The sequence below is a fragment of the Bos taurus genome, chromosome 21, assembly GCF_002263795.3.
Source record: "Bos taurus isolate L1 Dominette 01449 registration number 42190680 breed Hereford chromosome 21, ARS-UCD2.0, whole genome shotgun sequence".
Classification (NCBI taxonomy): Eukaryota; Metazoa; Chordata; class Mammalia; order Artiodactyla; family Bovidae; genus Bos; species Bos taurus.
This window is the reverse complement of record NC_037348.1, coordinates 35,699,229-35,717,578: the sequence shown is the minus strand read 5'-3', so window position 1 is coordinate 35,717,578 and position 18,350 is coordinate 35,699,229. Positions and strand designations below refer to the sequence as shown.

Sequence of the window (18,350 nt, the reverse complement as noted above, 5' to 3'; positions counted from 1 at the left end):
ATATGGTTTGTCCAGTAGTCATGTATGGATGTGAGAGTTGGGACTATAAAGAAAGCTGAGCACCAAAGAATTGATGCTTTTATACTGTGGTGTTGGAGAAGACTCTTGAGAGTCCCTTTGACTGCAAGGAGATCCAACCAGTCAATCCTAAAGGAAATCAGTCGTGAATATTCTTTAGAAGGACTGATGCTGTAGCTGAAATCCCAATTCTTTGGCCACCTGATGCCAAGAACCAACTCATCGGAAAAGAACCCGATGCTGGGAAAGATTGAAGGCGGGAGGAGAAGGGGACAACAGAGGATGAGATGGTCAGATAGCATCACCATTGCGATGGACATGAGTTTGAGTAAGTTCCCGGAGTTGGTGATGGACAGGGAAGCCTGGTGTGCTGAGTCGATGGGGTCTCAAAGAGTCAGACACAACTGAGCGACTGAACTGTTTAGAGCACTCATTTCCTACTGTATCCCTAGCACTGATCACAAAGCCATAACACAGTAGATGCTAAATCTATGCTAGAAAAATGAGTGAGTTAATGAAATGAAAGAACCATCCCTAATAAGGCTGGCTTCATAGACCTGTGAAGGCCCCCATTCCCAATTTAATGCTCTGTGGTCTTCATCTTCAATCTTTATCATTTTTGAACAAGGGGCCTCATTTTCATTTTGCACTGAGCCCATCAACTAACCAGTCCTGTTTTTCATGGAAGGTGAATAATACTGGGTGACTATCAACCTCTGCTTCCCTATAGCAGTAAACCCTACTACAATGATAAGACACTGACTGAGCAGCTTATAAACAAAAGAAGTTTATTTGTGGAGGCTGGAATCCCTAGGTCAGGATGCCAGCAGGGTCTGAAGATGACCCTCTTCCAGACTGCAGAGGTCTCATTGTTTCCTCACATGGTAGAAGTAGTGAAGGATCTCTGAGAGGTCCCTTTTATAACGCCACTAATCCTATTCATGAGGGCCCCGCCCTCATGACCTAAGCACCTCTCAAAACCCCACCTCCTAATACCATCACACTCAACATTATGATTTCAACATACGCACTTGAGGGAGGGACACAAACCTTCAGACCACAGCACCAAGGACAGAGCATCAGGAACAGGGATGCTTGCGCTGAAACAGCTGTGAAGGCCCCATGAAGATGCAGACCCAGCACATCACAGATGTTCCAGTCCTCACCCAATGCTTCTTAGAGTTTTCTGGAAGCTTCTGCTTCACCTGGTCTTGGGTCTCTCTCTCAAAGAGGATACCAACATTATGGACAAATGCCTCCTAAGTTCCAGCTACACTGCTTCTTACTAGTTTACTCTATTCCAGAGGTTAGTGTCTCTCATACTTTAGCTTAATATTATGGTTGTGCTCAGTCATGTCTGACTCTTTGCAATCCTGTGGACTGAAACCTGCCAGCCTCCTCTATCTGTGGAATCTTCTAGGCAAGAATTCAGGAATGGATTGCTGCCTGTGTATTTTAATTAGGGTTTGTAGTTTGGGGATATTTATTGGTTTATAAGAAATCTATGGCTTATTATCAAAGACTTCAAGTTAAAACAAGTGAAATTATTTGTAATCCCAAGACAGGTCACCTAACAAGATATAATGTACTTTTTAGGGGTAAATGTTGACATATCAAAACCCTAGTAGCATGAAGAGTTAATAGAAAACATTTTTTATAATCTATACTTTATAGCATGCTTCCATCTGACATGTTTTTCCTTTCTAGTATCATTTTCATTATTTTTTATTTTAATGGAGTGGTGATCTTCAATTCAAGCCCACTGTCTCTAATCATAATATATGTTCTCACTTTCAATGAAAATTTGTTCTTGTCACATAAGAACCCACTGTTATTAGATTCTATTGCAATAATTTATTAATATCAAATCCATTAAATGATGACACACCAGGCATAGAAAAATTCTATACTGAAGAAATAATTTTGCTTCAGAGTTTTTTGGGGTTTTTTTTGGTTTTTTTAAAACTATTTGGAAGCACTAATAATTATTTTAAAAGATTTGTCACAGAAAAGAATAGGGCAAACAGTTGAGACTAAGGAAGCCCATCAATAAGTCTATGTTAATTCTAAATTTGGTTATTAGTTTCAATCTTCCTCTAGCCCATCAAATTTTAAATGCCCCTATTAAAATTAGATGAAGACCTTAAGATATTAAAAAGTCAAGTTAATGAGTGAGAATGGGATTTATCCCTATCCACTGAATTATGTAGAACAGTTCCCCTTGAAATCCCCCACTCCTCCTCCTTAACTCTTCTAAGTCTTTTTCAGCCTTTCTTGATCCACCATAACAACTCTGCTCGATTCTGAACACTTTTCAATATTTCTTAGTGTTTCTTGGTCCAGCAACATATTTCTGGGGAAGACAAACCAAGGTGTTGATCCTACTGGACACTCACAGACCACTCTCTGTTCTGCCCAGCTCTCCTGCCCATGACTTTCTCGCCTCTTTCCTTTGTTCTTACAATTCATCTGCCTGGTCTAGAGAATTCACAGTGAAACCTGAGCATTTAGCACTCTGCACAGAGAATGCCCAGCTCATTTTCTAAAACAGATAAACTAAAAAGAGCTTCAGTTTACACACAGAAAGACAGAGTCTGAGTTGGAAAAAAACTGTACACACACAAACACACACACACTCACTCCACTGAGTCAGCAGTGAATCTTCCTTAATAAAAACAAATTTAATACAATGATTACTAATAGATCCAAAACATAGGATCATTGTTATGCCAAGCTTTGGCACCCCCTTTTAGTGGTAACTCTTCAAGAACATACAGAACAGGTGTTACCATTACCCAACCATTCTGAAAGCAGAATACTAGACCAGCTTCCACTGAAACTGAGAATATGCTGTGCCATAAAACCAAGAATGATGCTGTACATTACTTCTTCCATCCATCGTTGGGTGACTTCCATCACCCACAGAACAAAGTCCAGACCCTTCTCTTGGCATGAAACTACACATTCTGCCTAATTTTCAAATACATACCTTATGTGCTAGATATACTTAGGGTGGCAGTTACTACACTTTTGTCTCTCAGCTCCAAACCCACCTTCCTCTATATTTGGCTTTGTGATGCTGAGGCTGGGACTTCATGAATAGCATTTCTGCATTTCTAGTGTCTCCCTATTTTTGATAGATGGAGGCTCCCTACTTTTGATAGAAAAGTATTCCTTCCTTCTCCTGTGTGCTTCCTGTTTACTTCTTGTTACTGTGTATATTATCCTAGCAACACCTCTTTGACCCAGATGTAGCAGTTTCTTCCCATGTAAGGGGCTAAATTCTGTTCACAATTTTTCTACCATTTGCAGAACCAGCCTCATAGTGGTCCCCTCAGAGACCCCAGTACTGGGCAATTAGCTCCCCTTCCTCAGGTGTCTGAGCCACAGCCCCACACAGCCTCTTTTCCAGACTTCTAGGTTCTCATGATTCCAATTTCTTCCCATTTTCCCCCTAACCTTGGTTGCTGTAATAGATCCCTCTGTAATAAGTTACTGTTCTTTTTATTTTCTTGCATTCTGTTACCTAGTTAACAACTTTATGCTTAGTTAAAATTATTCACATTAAATTAATACATACAGTGAACTAGTAGCCATGTTTAGTCCACTTTAACATCTTGATATTTTTGTACACTGTCCTGGAATCATCTCGTTTTTTCCTCTGGAGACATAGGCTTAAATATTGTTCAACACCCATCTTAAATATTACTTCTGTGATGCTTTTCTTGACCTCCTTAAATAGAATCACTCCCTTATAATTAGTACAATTTTAGGTTGTACACCCTGCTATATGTCAGCTAGTACTATAATAATTTATTTACATATCTTTATGTTCTACTAGACTGTGAGCACCATGAAAACATGGCCTAATGCCTTATTCATCTTTGCACACGCAATATTCAGCCCATTTCCTGGCACATAATAGAAATAGCACAAATGCCATTTAATTGACTTGTTTTGTGTAATTAACTACAAGTTTCTCTGGAAATATTTAGAAATAGTCTTTAATGCCAGTATCTAAGGCTTTTGCTCATGTTCTGTGATAGAAGAGGTCCTTAGAAGGATGCCAATTCAAGGAAAATCCCACTAGCCAGTCAACTTTGTCTCATATTCCATCCTTAGAAAGTACATATCACAGTACCTAGTATATAATTAGCATAAATACATATAGCTTATTATACTTACTCAAAAACTAACAATGGTTCCCTATTTGCTACCAACTTAAGCACAAATTCCTCAATAGGGGATTTAAGCAATATGGCCCATATTATCTTATCTCCCACTGCCACATACTTTAAGGCTCTAAACTAGGCAAAGGTCAACAAGATACAGCCCACCTCACAGGCCACATCCAGACCACCACCACTTTTGTAAATAAAGTTTTATTAGAATACAACCAAATCCATTTATTTATGTATTGCTAGCTCCAAACTCACCCTCCCATACTACTGTCAATGTCTACTAACAATGTGTATACTCTCACCTCTATGTATCGTCTACTGCTGACTTCATGCCACACAGGTAGAGCTGAGTAGTGATGACAGAGGTCATATACCCCACAGATTCCAATATATTTACTCTCTGGTCCTTTATGAACAATGTTTGGCGACACCTGACCTAGATGATTTTCAAACCAGAACTATAACCTGCTCTCCACTTTCAATCCACACTTTTGCCATTGCTCATGTTATTTCCCCACTTCTGCTTACCATATGCTATTAATCCCTGCAATGTTTCTAACCCATTCAATTTAAAAGCATCGTTCTTTTCTTAGAACTTTTGTTTCATATTTTATCACCCATAGCATTTATATTTTTACTTTGAATTATTACACACACACACACACACACACACACACTTATCATTTTGTTGTTGCTCAGCTCCTCAGTCGTGTCTGACTCTGACTCCATGGACTACAGCATGCCAGGCTTCCTGGTCCTTTACTATCTCCCAGAATTTGCTCAAACTCATTGAGTCAGTGATGCCATCCAACCATCTCATCCTCTGTTTCCCCTTTCTCCTTCTGCCCTCAATCTTTCCAAGGATCAGGGTCTTTTCTAATGAGTTGGCTCTTTGCATCAGGTAGCCAAAGGACTGGAGTTTCAGTTTCAGCATCAGTCCTTCCAATGAATATTCAGGACTGATTTCCTTTAGGATTGACTGGTATGATCTCCTTGCAGCCCAAGGGACTCTCGAGAGTCTTTGCCAGCAGCAAAATTCGAAAGCATCAATTTGGCACTCAGCCTTCTTTATGGTACAGCTCTGACATCCATAAGGACTACTAGAAAAAAGCATAGCTTTGACTCTACAGACCCCTGTCAGCAAAGTGACGTTTCTGCTTTTTAATATTCTGTCTAGGTTTGCCATAATTTTCCTTCCAAGGAGCAAGCGTCTTTTAATTTCATGCCTGCAGTCACCATCCAAAGTTATTTTGAAGCCCAAGGAAAGAAACTCTGTCACCGTTTCCATTTTTCCCATCTATTTGTCATGAAGTGATGGGACTGGATGCCATGATCTTCGATTTTTTGAATGTTGAGTTGTAAGCCAGCTTTTTCACTCTCCTCTTTCACGTTCATCAAGAGGCTCTTTAGGTCCTCTTCACCTTCTGCCGTAAGGGTGGTGTCATCTGCATATCTGAGGTTATTGATATTTCTCCCAGCAATCTTGACTCCAGTTTGTGATGTATCCAGCCTGGCATTTCATATGATATACTCTTATATAAGTTAAATAAACAGGGTGACAGCCTTGATGTACTCCTTTCCCAACTTGGAATCAGTTCACTGATCCATATCTGGTTATAACTGTTGCTTCTTGACCTGAATAAAGGTTTCTTAGGAGGCAGGTAAGCTAGTACTCCCATCTCTAAGAATTTTCCACAGTTTGTTGTGATCCACACAGTCAAAGGCTTTAGCATAGTCAAAGAAGCAGAAGTGGATGCTTTTTCTGGAATCCCTTTGGTTTTTCTATGATCCAATGGATGTTGGCAATTTGATCTCTGGTTCCTCTGCCTTTTCTAAATCTAGCTTATACTCATCACATCCCTTTAAACTGAATACATATTCTTAGAGGACAGGTTCTAGAATTTATATATCATTCTATCTTTTACATCCCTGAAAATATTTATAATAAATATCTGCCAGATTGAATCCAATAGAACCAAATCGATTACCAGCAGGCTGTCTATGCTCTTCTCTCAACAGCCTTAGATCCTGGATGATAACGCACATCATGGATCAGTTAGTGGGTCAATACGATGAGTTATGACTAGTTTTTTTTCCTTTGATCTTAACAACCCTGCTCAATCCAAAAGAGATAATTCTTGATTTGACTATGGTTAGCAAGTTATCTAAAAGAGATGAACTGAGCCATATTTAAAATTATATTTTGGGACTTACAGGAAACCATGACTGCTTTTAAGATTAGTGTGTAAGGTAGTGAAAGCCTTAGGATCTGAAAGTGGGATAGCTGTAGCCAGTGATTTGAGTTAATGAGGCTATTAGGTGATTCACCTTACATTTCCCCCAAAGTCATTAGCCAAGAATGATTTTACAGAATTGTTCTGTTGGTGATTATAAAGCAAATAGGGGATTTGAAATCAGGGTAAATTCAGTTTCCTTTCATAATTAAACACTACTGTGGTCTCTCTAATTAACATAGTCGTTTTTATCTTGAGATAATGGGGCTTCCCTGATGGCTCAGACAGTCAAGAATCTGCCTGTAATGTAAGAGACCCAGGTTTGATCCCTGGGTTGGAAAAATCACCTAGAGAAAGGAAGGGCAATCCATTCCAGTATTATTGCCTGGAGAATCCCATCGACAGAGGAACCTAGTGGGCTACAGTCCATGGGGTTGTAAGAGTCTAACACAACAGAGTGATTAACAATTTTACTTCCACTTTCTTTAAGTTGTGAAATCATAAAGGTATTCAATTCAATACATGTGTTTGGTAACACAAATACAATGGAATTATATGTTTTAAAGACAGAAGTACAGAAATGATGCATTATTTTGTCTTAATAAAATGATAATTAATTGATTCTATTTACCCTGCTTTAGTTATCTTTATTACTTGAGAATTATTTTTTAAATTCTAAAACAGGAGAACCTTCAAGAAATGCTTCTCTAACAAAATACCTCCACTTAAGAAAAACAAGACTTCTATACATATTATTTTCACTGACTTAAGTAATATTTCCTCCAAAGTTTGTTAATGAGCCACAGCAAATCATCAGCTAAGACTCCCCTCTAATAATAATAAAAAAAATCCCCAAAGTCCAAAGTGTATTCTAAAAGGAATACATATGAAGAGTTTGACTTAACTCAGTATGCTTCTTTCTCTTTACTATACGATGATACTTTGGGTGATATTAATCATATAATAGCCCCATCAATATTACCTGCACCGTTATTTCAACTTGGCAGATTATCCCATCCAACAGCAATGATCAAGCATCTACATGAAAAATGAGAAGGTCTCAAAAAACCTGGACTTGATTCTATTCCTCAAATATGGAGTGCCACTTAGCAACAAAAATGTGTTACTACTGCTCAGGAGGACACACACCTAGCTATCAAATTCACAAGATATAGAATACAGTAACCTGACCACCAAAATATGGGATATGACCCTCAAAGCAAAACAATGCCTTATTTAGATATTTCATTTACATGGAAAATAAAAAGTGAGAACTTGAGATAGCAGTAATACTTGATCTGATTCCAAAAGTAGTACTGAATGAGTAAATGCACTTTCTATTCTGAAAGATAACAGAGTGCAAGGAAGATCGCACAAATAACAATTTAGTTTACTAGAACATCAGTACTGTTGACTCACTATAATTTTGGTATTTTGAGGATGTTTTAATAGAGTCATAATACTTGAAAGATTTAAGATATCAAGCAGGCTTAGACTTAAGATATCAAGCAGGCTTCTCCATTTTACAGATGAGGAAAATCAAACCCAAAGAGTTGCCATGACTTGTCCAAAAATCCCATAGGGAATTAGCAGTTAAATTCAGTAGCTTATTAAGGGACACAAGCTGGAAGAAGCACAAGCTGGAATCAAGATTGCCGGGAGAAATATCAATAACCTCAGATATGCAGATGACACCACCCTTGTGGCACAAAGTGAAGAAGAACTAAAGAGCCTCTTGATGAAAATGAAAGAGGAGAGTGAAAAAGTTAGCTTAAAGCTCAACATTTAGAAAACTAAGATCATGGCATCCGCTCCCATCACTTCATGGCAAATAGATGGGGAAACAGTGGAAACAGTGGCTGACTATATTTTTCTGGGCTCCAAAATCACTGCAGATAGTGACTGCAGCCAGGAAATTAAAAGACACTTACTCCTTGGAAGGAAAATTATCACCAACCTAGATAGAATATTAAAAAGCAGAGACATTACTTTGTCAAAAAAAGGTCTGTCTAGTCAAGGCTATGGTTTTTCCAGTGGTCATGTATAGATGTGAGAGTTGAACTATAAAGAAAGCTGAGCACTAAAGAATTGATGCTTTTGAACTGTGGTGTTGGAGAAGACTCTTGATATTCCCCTTGGACTGCAAGGAGATCCAACCAGTCCATCCTAAAGGAGATCAGTCCTGGGTGTTCATTGGTAGGACTGATTTTGAAGCTGAAACTCTAATACTTTGGCCACCTGATGTGAAGAGCTGACTCATTGGAAAAGACCCTGATGCTGGGAAAGATTGAGAGCAGGAAGAGAAGGGGATGACAGAGGATGAGATGATTGGATGGCATCGCCGACTCAGTGGACATGGGTTTGGGTGGACTCAGAGTTGGTGACGGACAGGGAGGTCTGGCGTGCTTTGGTTCATGGGATCCCAAAGAGTCGAACACAACTGAGTGACCAAACTGAATTGAACTGAACACCACATACCTACTGTGTAGGTACTGTGCTTATGGTAAAGGAAAACTCACTCTCAAACAACAAAATATAAGAAAATAGAATTTTTTTTAAAGACAAAATAAGCAACATCAACCCTACTATTAACACCCTCTAGGTGTCTCTGGCCATGAGCAGAGGCTAGAGTATTCTTTTCAGTTGACTGACCCTGGAAGCTATTACAGATTGTTCGAAACAAGCTAACTTTTGTTCCTTTCCCCAAGACTAGTTATATGCGTATATACTCAAGCACGATGTACCTATTATAAGATGAAGCATCAATTTTCAGAATTTCATCATAAAATGTTTAAGGATTTTTATCAAAACTTCCACAGCTCTCATTGTTGGGAGAAAATAGAAATATAGAAGGAAGAAGAACTACAAGAAAATATTTAACCTAAAGAAGAGATGTTAGGGGCCATTTGGGCAAAGTTATCAGTGTAAATTTCAAAATATATTTCATGTTTTTACTTTGTTTTTATGTTACTGAATATGAATCTTAATAATACTTATCATTTACCTACCTAGCTACTTCATTTATTTGTCTCTTCCTAATGTGCTTCTCATTACCGCATATATTTTTCAAAATATCCATATGAGAGAGAATGTCATTGGGTTGGAACACTGTCATAAGATAATAGTTCGCTCTTGCTAGATAAATGCCAAGGTAAAGCTAGTTACTTATTGAAAGTAAATGTCGAGGCAAATTGAGAAACATTGATTGTAAGAAAATGTTCTAATACAGTAGCTTCATTTCTGCTCTACCAAATGATGCATGTTGATGTAATCATTTTTTTTAATAGATCTTAGTGTAGGCAAGTTAAAGTAGCTTACAGTACAATAGAGCAACTACATTTTGATTGTTGAAGAAAACCAAACTTGGCATGATACACAGTTGATCCAACAGCAGTTCATAGATAATAACCCTAGTTCCTACTCCACCAAGCTATGTGTACCAACAATTTCTCACTAGAAGAGGCTAGTTACATTCCAACTGTAAATAAAAATTGGCTATTGCACCTTCTGGTTGGTATTTTTCCTTCTAAAACATTTATGTACTATATTCTAGACATACCTTGGCATATATACATATATATGTGTATACACACACAAATATACCTATATGTACACAATTTAATGAGAAATGGCTAAGCTCTTTGCCTACCCATACAGATAACTAAATGTGCCAGAACAAGTGTGTAGAAACAAAAATCTAGTCCAGACTTTGAAAATGCAATGTTTTGACCTTTGAAAAATTGGCTCCCAAAATACACATTTGCTATTTTGAAAACACATCCAAAATTTTGGAGAGATGACAGCTCATTGAGCGAATTCTGTTCCAGAAAATTCAACTTGGCATGGTGGGCCATCCAGCCTGGCCTAAGTGAAACCACAGGGGAGATCCAGAAACAGGAGCCTTCCTTAGAATTGAGAAAAAGTATAATTCACTAAAAGAAACTCCTCACTGAATTGAACCTATGAAGAAAACAGAGCAAGATCATCTCACAGGAGACCGGTTTTGCTTAAAAAGATGCCAAACCAAATTAATTACCAGACTCCTTCAATGTTCATATGTCTGGAAACAGACTTTGAAATTTTATAGCATATACACATATACATATCACTTCTTGGCCTTTTGACAAAGATCAGGTGTAGTAGTATGGGGACTTCCCAGGAGGCACAGCAGTAAAGAATTCACCTGCCAATGCAAGAGATGCCATGTTGATCCCTGGGTCAGGAAGATCCCCTGGAATAGGATATGGCATCCCACTCCAGTATTCCTGCCTGGAAAATTCCACGGACAGAGAAGCCTGGTGGGCTCCAGTCCATGGGGTCACAGAGAGTCAGACATGACTGAGCACACAGCACAGAGCATATACATAAGCAACTTCTGTCAATCCTCCAAGCTCTGGAAGGTAAAAATGGCAAAAGGAACATAACTCATCTGAAGAAAAATACAGTTTGCTGCCAGAGAGAACAAAGATACTGAAGAGGCTGACAGTGTGTAAAATATATAGTTTCACTTAACTTTATTGGTCATAGGGAAGTAAGCAGTATACCAATTACTGTGGTGTGATCGCATATGTGCATGCACGGACATGCACGGACATGTGTGTGCATGTGCACACGCTGAGAATCTATACCACACTCACGGCCAAAATACACATTAAAGAAGTCACAACATCACCCCAAGTTTTCTTGGATTTTAAACAGAATTGGCTTTCTGTTTGTATACCTGATACATTGTATAACAGTTTTAAATAATATAGATTCAGTTACCCAATATAGTCACAAGCTAGATGACTTGATAAATAACCTTGGGAGAGTTATCTGATCTTAATTGTACATTTCTATATCTCAAAAAATTTTTAAAGAGATGGGAATACCAGAACATCTTACCTGTCTCCTGAGAAACCTGTATGCAGGTCAAGAAGTGACATAACCTTACATCGAACAACAGACTGGGTTCAAAACTGGGAAAGGAGTACATCAAGGTAGTATATTATCACACTATTTAACGTATATGCAGAGTACATCATGTGAAATGCCTGGCTGGATGAATCACAAGCCGGAATCAAGATTGCCAGGAGAAACATCAACAACCTCAGATATGCAGATGATACCTCTCTAATGGCAGAAAGTGAAGAGGAACTAAAGAGCCTCTTGATGAGGGTAAAGAGGAGAGTGAAAAAGCTGGCTTAAAATTCAACATTCAAAAAACTCAGATCATAGCATCTGGTTCCATCACTTTGTGGCAAATAGAAAATGAAAAAGTAGAAGCAGTGACAGATTTTATTTTTTTAGACTCCAAAATGACTGTGGACAGTGACTGCAGCCATGAAATTAAAAGACACTTGCTCCTTGGAAGAAAGCTATGACAAACCTAGCCAGTATATTAAAAAGCAGAAACATCACTTTGCCGAAAAAGGTTTGTAAAGTCAAAGTCATGGTTTTTCCAGTAGTCATTACCGATATATGAGACCTGGACCATAAAGAAGGCTAAGTGCCAAAGAATTGATGCTTTCAAACTGTGGTGTTGGAGAAGACTCTTGAGAGTCCCTTGGACTGAAAGGTGATCAAACCAGTCAATCCTAAAGGAAATAAATCCTGAATATTCATTGAAAGGATTGATGCTGAAAGTGAAGCTCCAATACTTTGGCTGTTTGATGTGAAGAGTCAACTCATTGGAAAAAACCCTGATGCTGGGAAAGATTGAGGGCAAGAGGAGAAGAGGGTGACATGGGATAGATGGTTGGATGGCATCACTGACTCAATGGACATGAGTTTGAGCAAGCTCAAGGAGATACTATTTGTAAGGCCTCCTCAAACAACCATTTTGTCTTTTTGAATTTCTTTTTCTTGGGGGTGGTCTTGATCACTGCCTCCTGTACAATGTCATGAACCTCCGTCCATAGTTCTTCAGGCACTCTGTCTATCAGATCTAATCCCTTGAATCTATTTCTCACTCCCGCTGTATAATCATAAGGGATTTGATTTAGGTCATACCTGAATGGTCTAGTGGTTTTCCCTTCTTTCCTCAGTTTAAGTCTGAATTTAGCAATAAGGAGTTCATGATCTGAGCCACAGTCAGCTCCTGGTCTTGTTTTTGCTGACTGTTTAGAGTGTCTCCATCTTTGGCTGCAAAGAATATAATAAATCTTATTTAGGTATTCACCATCTGGTGATGTCCATGTGTCCATGTGTAGCTGTGAAAAGAAGAGAAGCAAAAGGCAAAGGAGAAAAGGAAAGATATACCCATCTGAATGTAGAGTTCCAAAGAATAGCAAGGAGAGATAAGAAAGCCTTCCTCAGTGATAAATGCAAAGAAATAGAGGAAAACAATACAATGGGAAAGACTAGAGATCTCTTCAAGAAAATCAAAGATACCAAGGGAACATTTCATGCAAAGATGGGCACAATAAAAGACAGAAATGGTATAGACTTAACAGAAGCAGAAGATATTAAGAAGAGATGGCAAGAATACACAGAACTATACAAAAAAGATCTTCATGACCCAGATACTCACAATGGTGTGATCACTCACCTAGAGCCAGACATCCTGGAATGCAAAGTCAAGCGGGCCTTAGGAAGCATCACTACGAACAAAGCTAGTGGAGGTGATGGAATTCCAGTTGAGCTACTTCAAATCCTAAACAATGATGCTGTGAAAGTGCTGCACTTAATATGCCAGCAAATTTGGAAAACTAAGCAGTGGCCACAGGACTGGAAAAGGTCATTTTTCCAATCCCAAAGAAAGACAATGTCAAAGAATGTTCAAACTACCACACAATTGCACTCATCTCATATGCTAGCAAAGTAATGCTCAAAATTCTCCAAGCCAGGCTTCAACAGTATATAAATGTGAACTTACAGATGTTCAAGCTAGACTTAGAAAAAGAAGAGGAACCAGAGATCAAATTGCCAACATCCGTTGGATCATTGAAAAAGCAAAAGAGTTCCAGAAAAACATCTACTTCTGTGTTATTAACTATGCCAAAGCCTTTGACTGTGTGAATCACAACAAACTGTGGAAAATTCTTCAAGAGACAGGAATACCAGACCACCTGACATGCCTCCTGAAAAATCTGTATGCAGGTCGGAAGCAACAGTTAGAGCTGGACATGGAATAACAGACTGGTTCCAAACAGGAAAAGGAGAATGCCAAGGCTTTATGTTGTCACCCTGCTTATTTAGCTTATATGCAGAGTACATCATGAGAAATTCTGGGCTGGATGAAGCACAAGCTGGATTCAAGATTGCCAGGAGAAATATCAATAACCTCAGATATGCAGATGATACCACCCTTATGGCAGAAAGCAAAGAAGAACTAAAGAGCCTCTTGATGAAAGTGAAAGAGGAGAGTGAAAAAGTTGGCTTAAAAATCAACATTCAGAAAACTAAGATCATGGCATCTGGTCCCATCACTTCATGGCAAACAGGGAAACAGTGGAAACAATGACAGACTTTATTTCTCTGGGCTCCAAAATCACTGCAGATAGTGACTGCAGCCATGAAATTAAAAGATGCTTGCTCCTTGGAAGAAAAGCTATGACCAACCTAGACAGCATATTAAATAGCAGAGACATTACTTTGCCAACAAAGGTTCATCTAATCAAAGCTATGGTTTTTCCAGTAGTCATGTATGGATGTAACAGTTGGGACTATGAAGAAAGCTGAGCACCAAAGAATTGATGCTTTTGAACTGTGGTATTGGAGGAAAATCTTGAGAGTCCCTTGGACTGCCAGGAGATCCAACCAGTCTATCCTAAAGGAAATCAGTCCTGAATATTCATTGGAAGGACTGATGCTGAAGCTGAAACTCCAATATTTGGCCACCTGATGTGAAGAACTGACTCATTGGAAAAGACCCTGATGCTGGGAAAGATTGAAGGCGGGAGGAGACGGGGACGACAGAGGATGAGATGGTTGGATGGTATCACCGACTCAATGGACATGAGTTTGAGTACACTCCAGGAGTTGGTGATGGACAGGGAGGCCTGGTGTGCTCCAGTTCATGGTTTTTCAAAGCGTCAGACATGAGTGAGTGACTGAACTAACGGATCAGGAGATACTGAGGGACAGTGAACCCTGCTGTGCTGCAGTCCTTGGGGTCACAGAATAGGATACAAATCTGGGACTGAACAACAAATATCTCCAAATGGTGTATAATAATAGTAGCTATTTTATAGGACTGCTGTAAGAATTAAATAAGATACTGTATGAATAAGTACCTAGCCCAGTCCAGTCTAGGGGACACAATAATTGTCCCATTAACTTCTATTTCCATTGATATTGAACAAGTCAAAAATGACCAGAGGTTGGAAAGGAGCTGCAATCCTGGGATAGAGATCTCCTATGAGACTCAAGTGTCTGCTAAATAGACCTCTTAGACAACAGGGCTGCAAGAAGACACTCTCTGGTTCATCCACCACCACACCTGAGCAGCGGGTATTAGTCTATCCTGTTTTCTCTCTCATAACTTTGTACAATGACAATGAAACCTCTACTGACCCATCTTTCCTTCTTTCTTTTCATGTAGATTGAGACAGAAAGGAAACTATTTCAAAGTAAGCTTTTAATAATAAAACAAAGAAGGGCAAACTTTTCCTTCACCTTTCTAGTCTTCATCTTTGGTCTCTCAGTCATGTCTGACTCTTTGTGACCCCATGGATTGTAGCCCACCAGACTGCTGTGTCCATGGAATTCTCTGGGCAAGAATACTGGAGTGGGTAGCCAATGACTTTTCTAGGGAATCTTCCTGGATCAGGGATCGAACCCAGGTCTCCTACATTGCAGGCAGATGGCTGCATTACCGGCTGAGCCACAAGGGAAGCCCTCTTTGGTCTTAGGCTACTCAGAGAAGATTTTGATGTTGGATGTTTCTTTCATCTTTCCTCAGGATTGTTGATTAGCAATTAGGGAGAATTTGTCCTACCCTCAGGTCTAACAAACTAGGTCTATATAGCCTAAAAATCATAATTTAGGATTTTACTTATGCTTGAAAGGAGGTTGTCAGAGATCAAATCTTCCCAAACTCTTCCCAAGAAGAATTCATAAGTTTCCAGAGACACTAGATATTCTTAGGCATCTGTCTCCAAAGACCAAAGCATTCAGATAAAAAGTAAAATAATCAACTGTATATACATAAAGATAATTGATTTGCTTTTTAACTTTTAGTCTAGATGTTCAAGCAACATTGTGCACTTACAGACTGAAATAAAAGAGAGGAAAAGCAATGGGTACATGAATAGGCTCAAATCTTGAATCAACAATAGAGGATTCTTTGATCATTCACTTAAAGTGGTTCTCAACCATAGCTAAACATTAGAATCATCAGGGAAATTTTTAAAAATACTATACCTGGCAGTCCTCACCAAAGATTCAGAGTGAGCTCATCTTGGTTAAGGAAAAGATCTGAGTTTGGCAAAACTAATACAATATTGTAAAGTTTAAAAATAAAATAAAATTAAAAAAAAAAAAAAAGATTCTTCAATGATCCTAACGTGCTACCAGTTTTGAAAACCAGCGACCAAAGAGATCATCCCAGAGTTTGTCTTCATTTTAGACATCCCACAATAACAGCCTTTTCACTACTTTGCCAACAAAGGTCTGTCTAGTTAAGGCTATGGTTTTTCCAGTAGTCATGTATGGATGTGAGAGTTGGACTATAAAGAAAACTGAGTGCTGAAGAATTGATGCTTTTGAACTGTGGTGTTGGAGAAGAGTCTTGAGAGTCCTTTGGACTGCAAGGAGATCCAACCAGACCATCTTAAAGGAAATCCATTCTGAATATTCATTGGAAGGAGAGATGTTGAAGCTGAAACTCCAATACTTTGGCCACCTGATGCAAAAAATTGACTCATCTGAAAAGACCCTGATGCTGGGAAAGATTGAAGGCAGGAGGAGACAGGGACAACAGAGAATGAGATGGTTGGATGGCATCACTGACTCAATGGGCATGAATTTGAGTAAACTCCAGGAGTTGGTGATGGACAGGGAGGCCTGGTGTGCTTCAGTCCATGGGGTCACAAACAGTCAGACACAACTGACTGAACTGACTGACAATTACAGCAAAAAAGCAGAAGTTCATACATACACCCACCAACTTCGAGCAACTTGTATATGAAGAAATGTGATCTAATAACAAGAACAAAGATTTGCTAGAGAAATTATGTCTGGCTGTTTTTTTTTTTTTTTCCCCTGTGTTGGAATTTGAACAGTTTTATGTTCAGAACAGAAGGGAAATGAATATAATAATGAACTCTATCCCCTGGCTAACAGGACTAACACCTGCCATGCAGGCTAATGAGGGTTATGATGTGAATCTCTGGGTTACATAAAGCTTGATGCAAGAGGATTTTCTAACAATTTCTCCAGGAAGGACCTCATTGCAAATATTCTAGCTTAATGGTTTTCTGTTTCTGTTTTGTCCAAGTCACAAAAAATAGCCAGTATTATGACTACACAGCTTTAATTGATCATGTAGATTCTTATCTTCAATGGACAACACTGGACTGCTTTCACTGGAGTTCTGAGCTAGCCTGTTGCTGGTGTGATTACAATAGACATGGAGAAACATTGTTCTGGTGCAATATTGATCAATGTCCATGAACAGGTCAAGTTTCGTTATTTTTTTCTTTACTCATTTTTTTTTCTTAAGTATCTCACATGCTCTGATGGCAGTGGGCAGGGTTTAAATCACAAGTAAGTTAGACTTCTCAGAAGCTTGGTTCCGAAATACTTTTAGAGTTCAGCTCTCTCTACTACCTTTGTAAAAGCACATAGATTGTGGTAGATTCATCACAAAATATTTTCCTGATTGATTGGCCCTGATTCTCCTTCCATCAAGAGGTGAGGTCTGTTTTCTTATCCCTTGAATCTGGGCTGGCTTGTGACTTGCTCTGGAGAATGGACTGTGGCAGAAGTGACAGGGTGCAAGCTCTGAACTTGGCCTCAAGGGACCCGGGATGCTTCAGCTCTCTCCCTCTCTAGGAATGCAGCTCCTGCCAAGAGAAACAAGCCTGAACCAGCCTACTAGAGGATGTGGGACCACATGGAAAAGAACTCAGCCATCTCATCCTAGACCAGTTTGCCCCCAGCAGATTTGCATCTAATTACAGTCATAGGAAGAAGCCTGACAGAGATCAGTTAAACCTACCTGAAACCAGAAGACCCACCCAGCAGACCTCCATATTCATGAGATAAAGAAGTTCTTACTGTTTAAGACACTGGGTTTTGTTATCTGTTACACAGCGTCATCATGATGATAGACAACTGATATGTGAACCAGCTGATTCGTAAATAACCCAAATAAAAGGCAAAACCTTTTCTAAAAGACTACTGAAGAACAATTTCCACACATTCCCTGAATCACCAGAAGAAAGAAAAGAGTGTTTACTCTGGTCATCCCCAATCATTCATTCCCACAATTCTAAACAAAATTAAATTACATGTGAATTTTAGTGCCCCACAGGGATGTAGTGTCATAACTAAGGCCAGTCATGAAAGAAAAGACAATTGGCTTTGGACACACAATTCAATTCAGCACAATCCAGTCTGGCTAAAAACAAACAAACCAACCAGTGTTTTTTATCATACTGCACTTTTATTACATGTGTGCTAGGTTGCAGAATTCATTGTTCATGTTTCCTCCATCTAATTGGTAGAACCCAAGCATCTTCAAAGGATAAAGTCAATTGTTTAGTTCCTGATAGCATATGTTGGTGTGAGAATCCTCTGACCTTGGCCTTCTGAACTGTTTCGAAGCCAACCAAATACAACTGTCAGCCAAGAGGGTTTGGGGATGGGACAAGGAGACTGATTAAATAGGTGTCTGAAATAGATACTGTTGAACTCATTTTGCCTTTTGTCCAGAGCATGTGATTCCTAACCTAGCCACTGAGCTGTGGCATGAACTTAATTAAAACCTAAT

The 18,350-nt window shown here is 39.0% G+C and overlaps 1 long non-coding RNA gene across 1 annotated transcript; it reads left to right on the top strand.

Moving 5' to 3' along the window:
• The first annotated feature begins 1,019 nt into the window (after positions 1 to 1,019).
• On the top strand, positions 1,020 to 17,642 carry LOC132343364 (uncharacterized). Its single transcript, XR_009492167.1, has 2 exons — positions 1,020 to 1,324; positions 17,411 to 17,642. It is a non-coding gene; the product is annotated as an uncharacterized lncRNA (long non-coding RNA).
• The last annotated feature ends 708 nt before the right edge of the window (positions 17,643 to 18,350 follow it).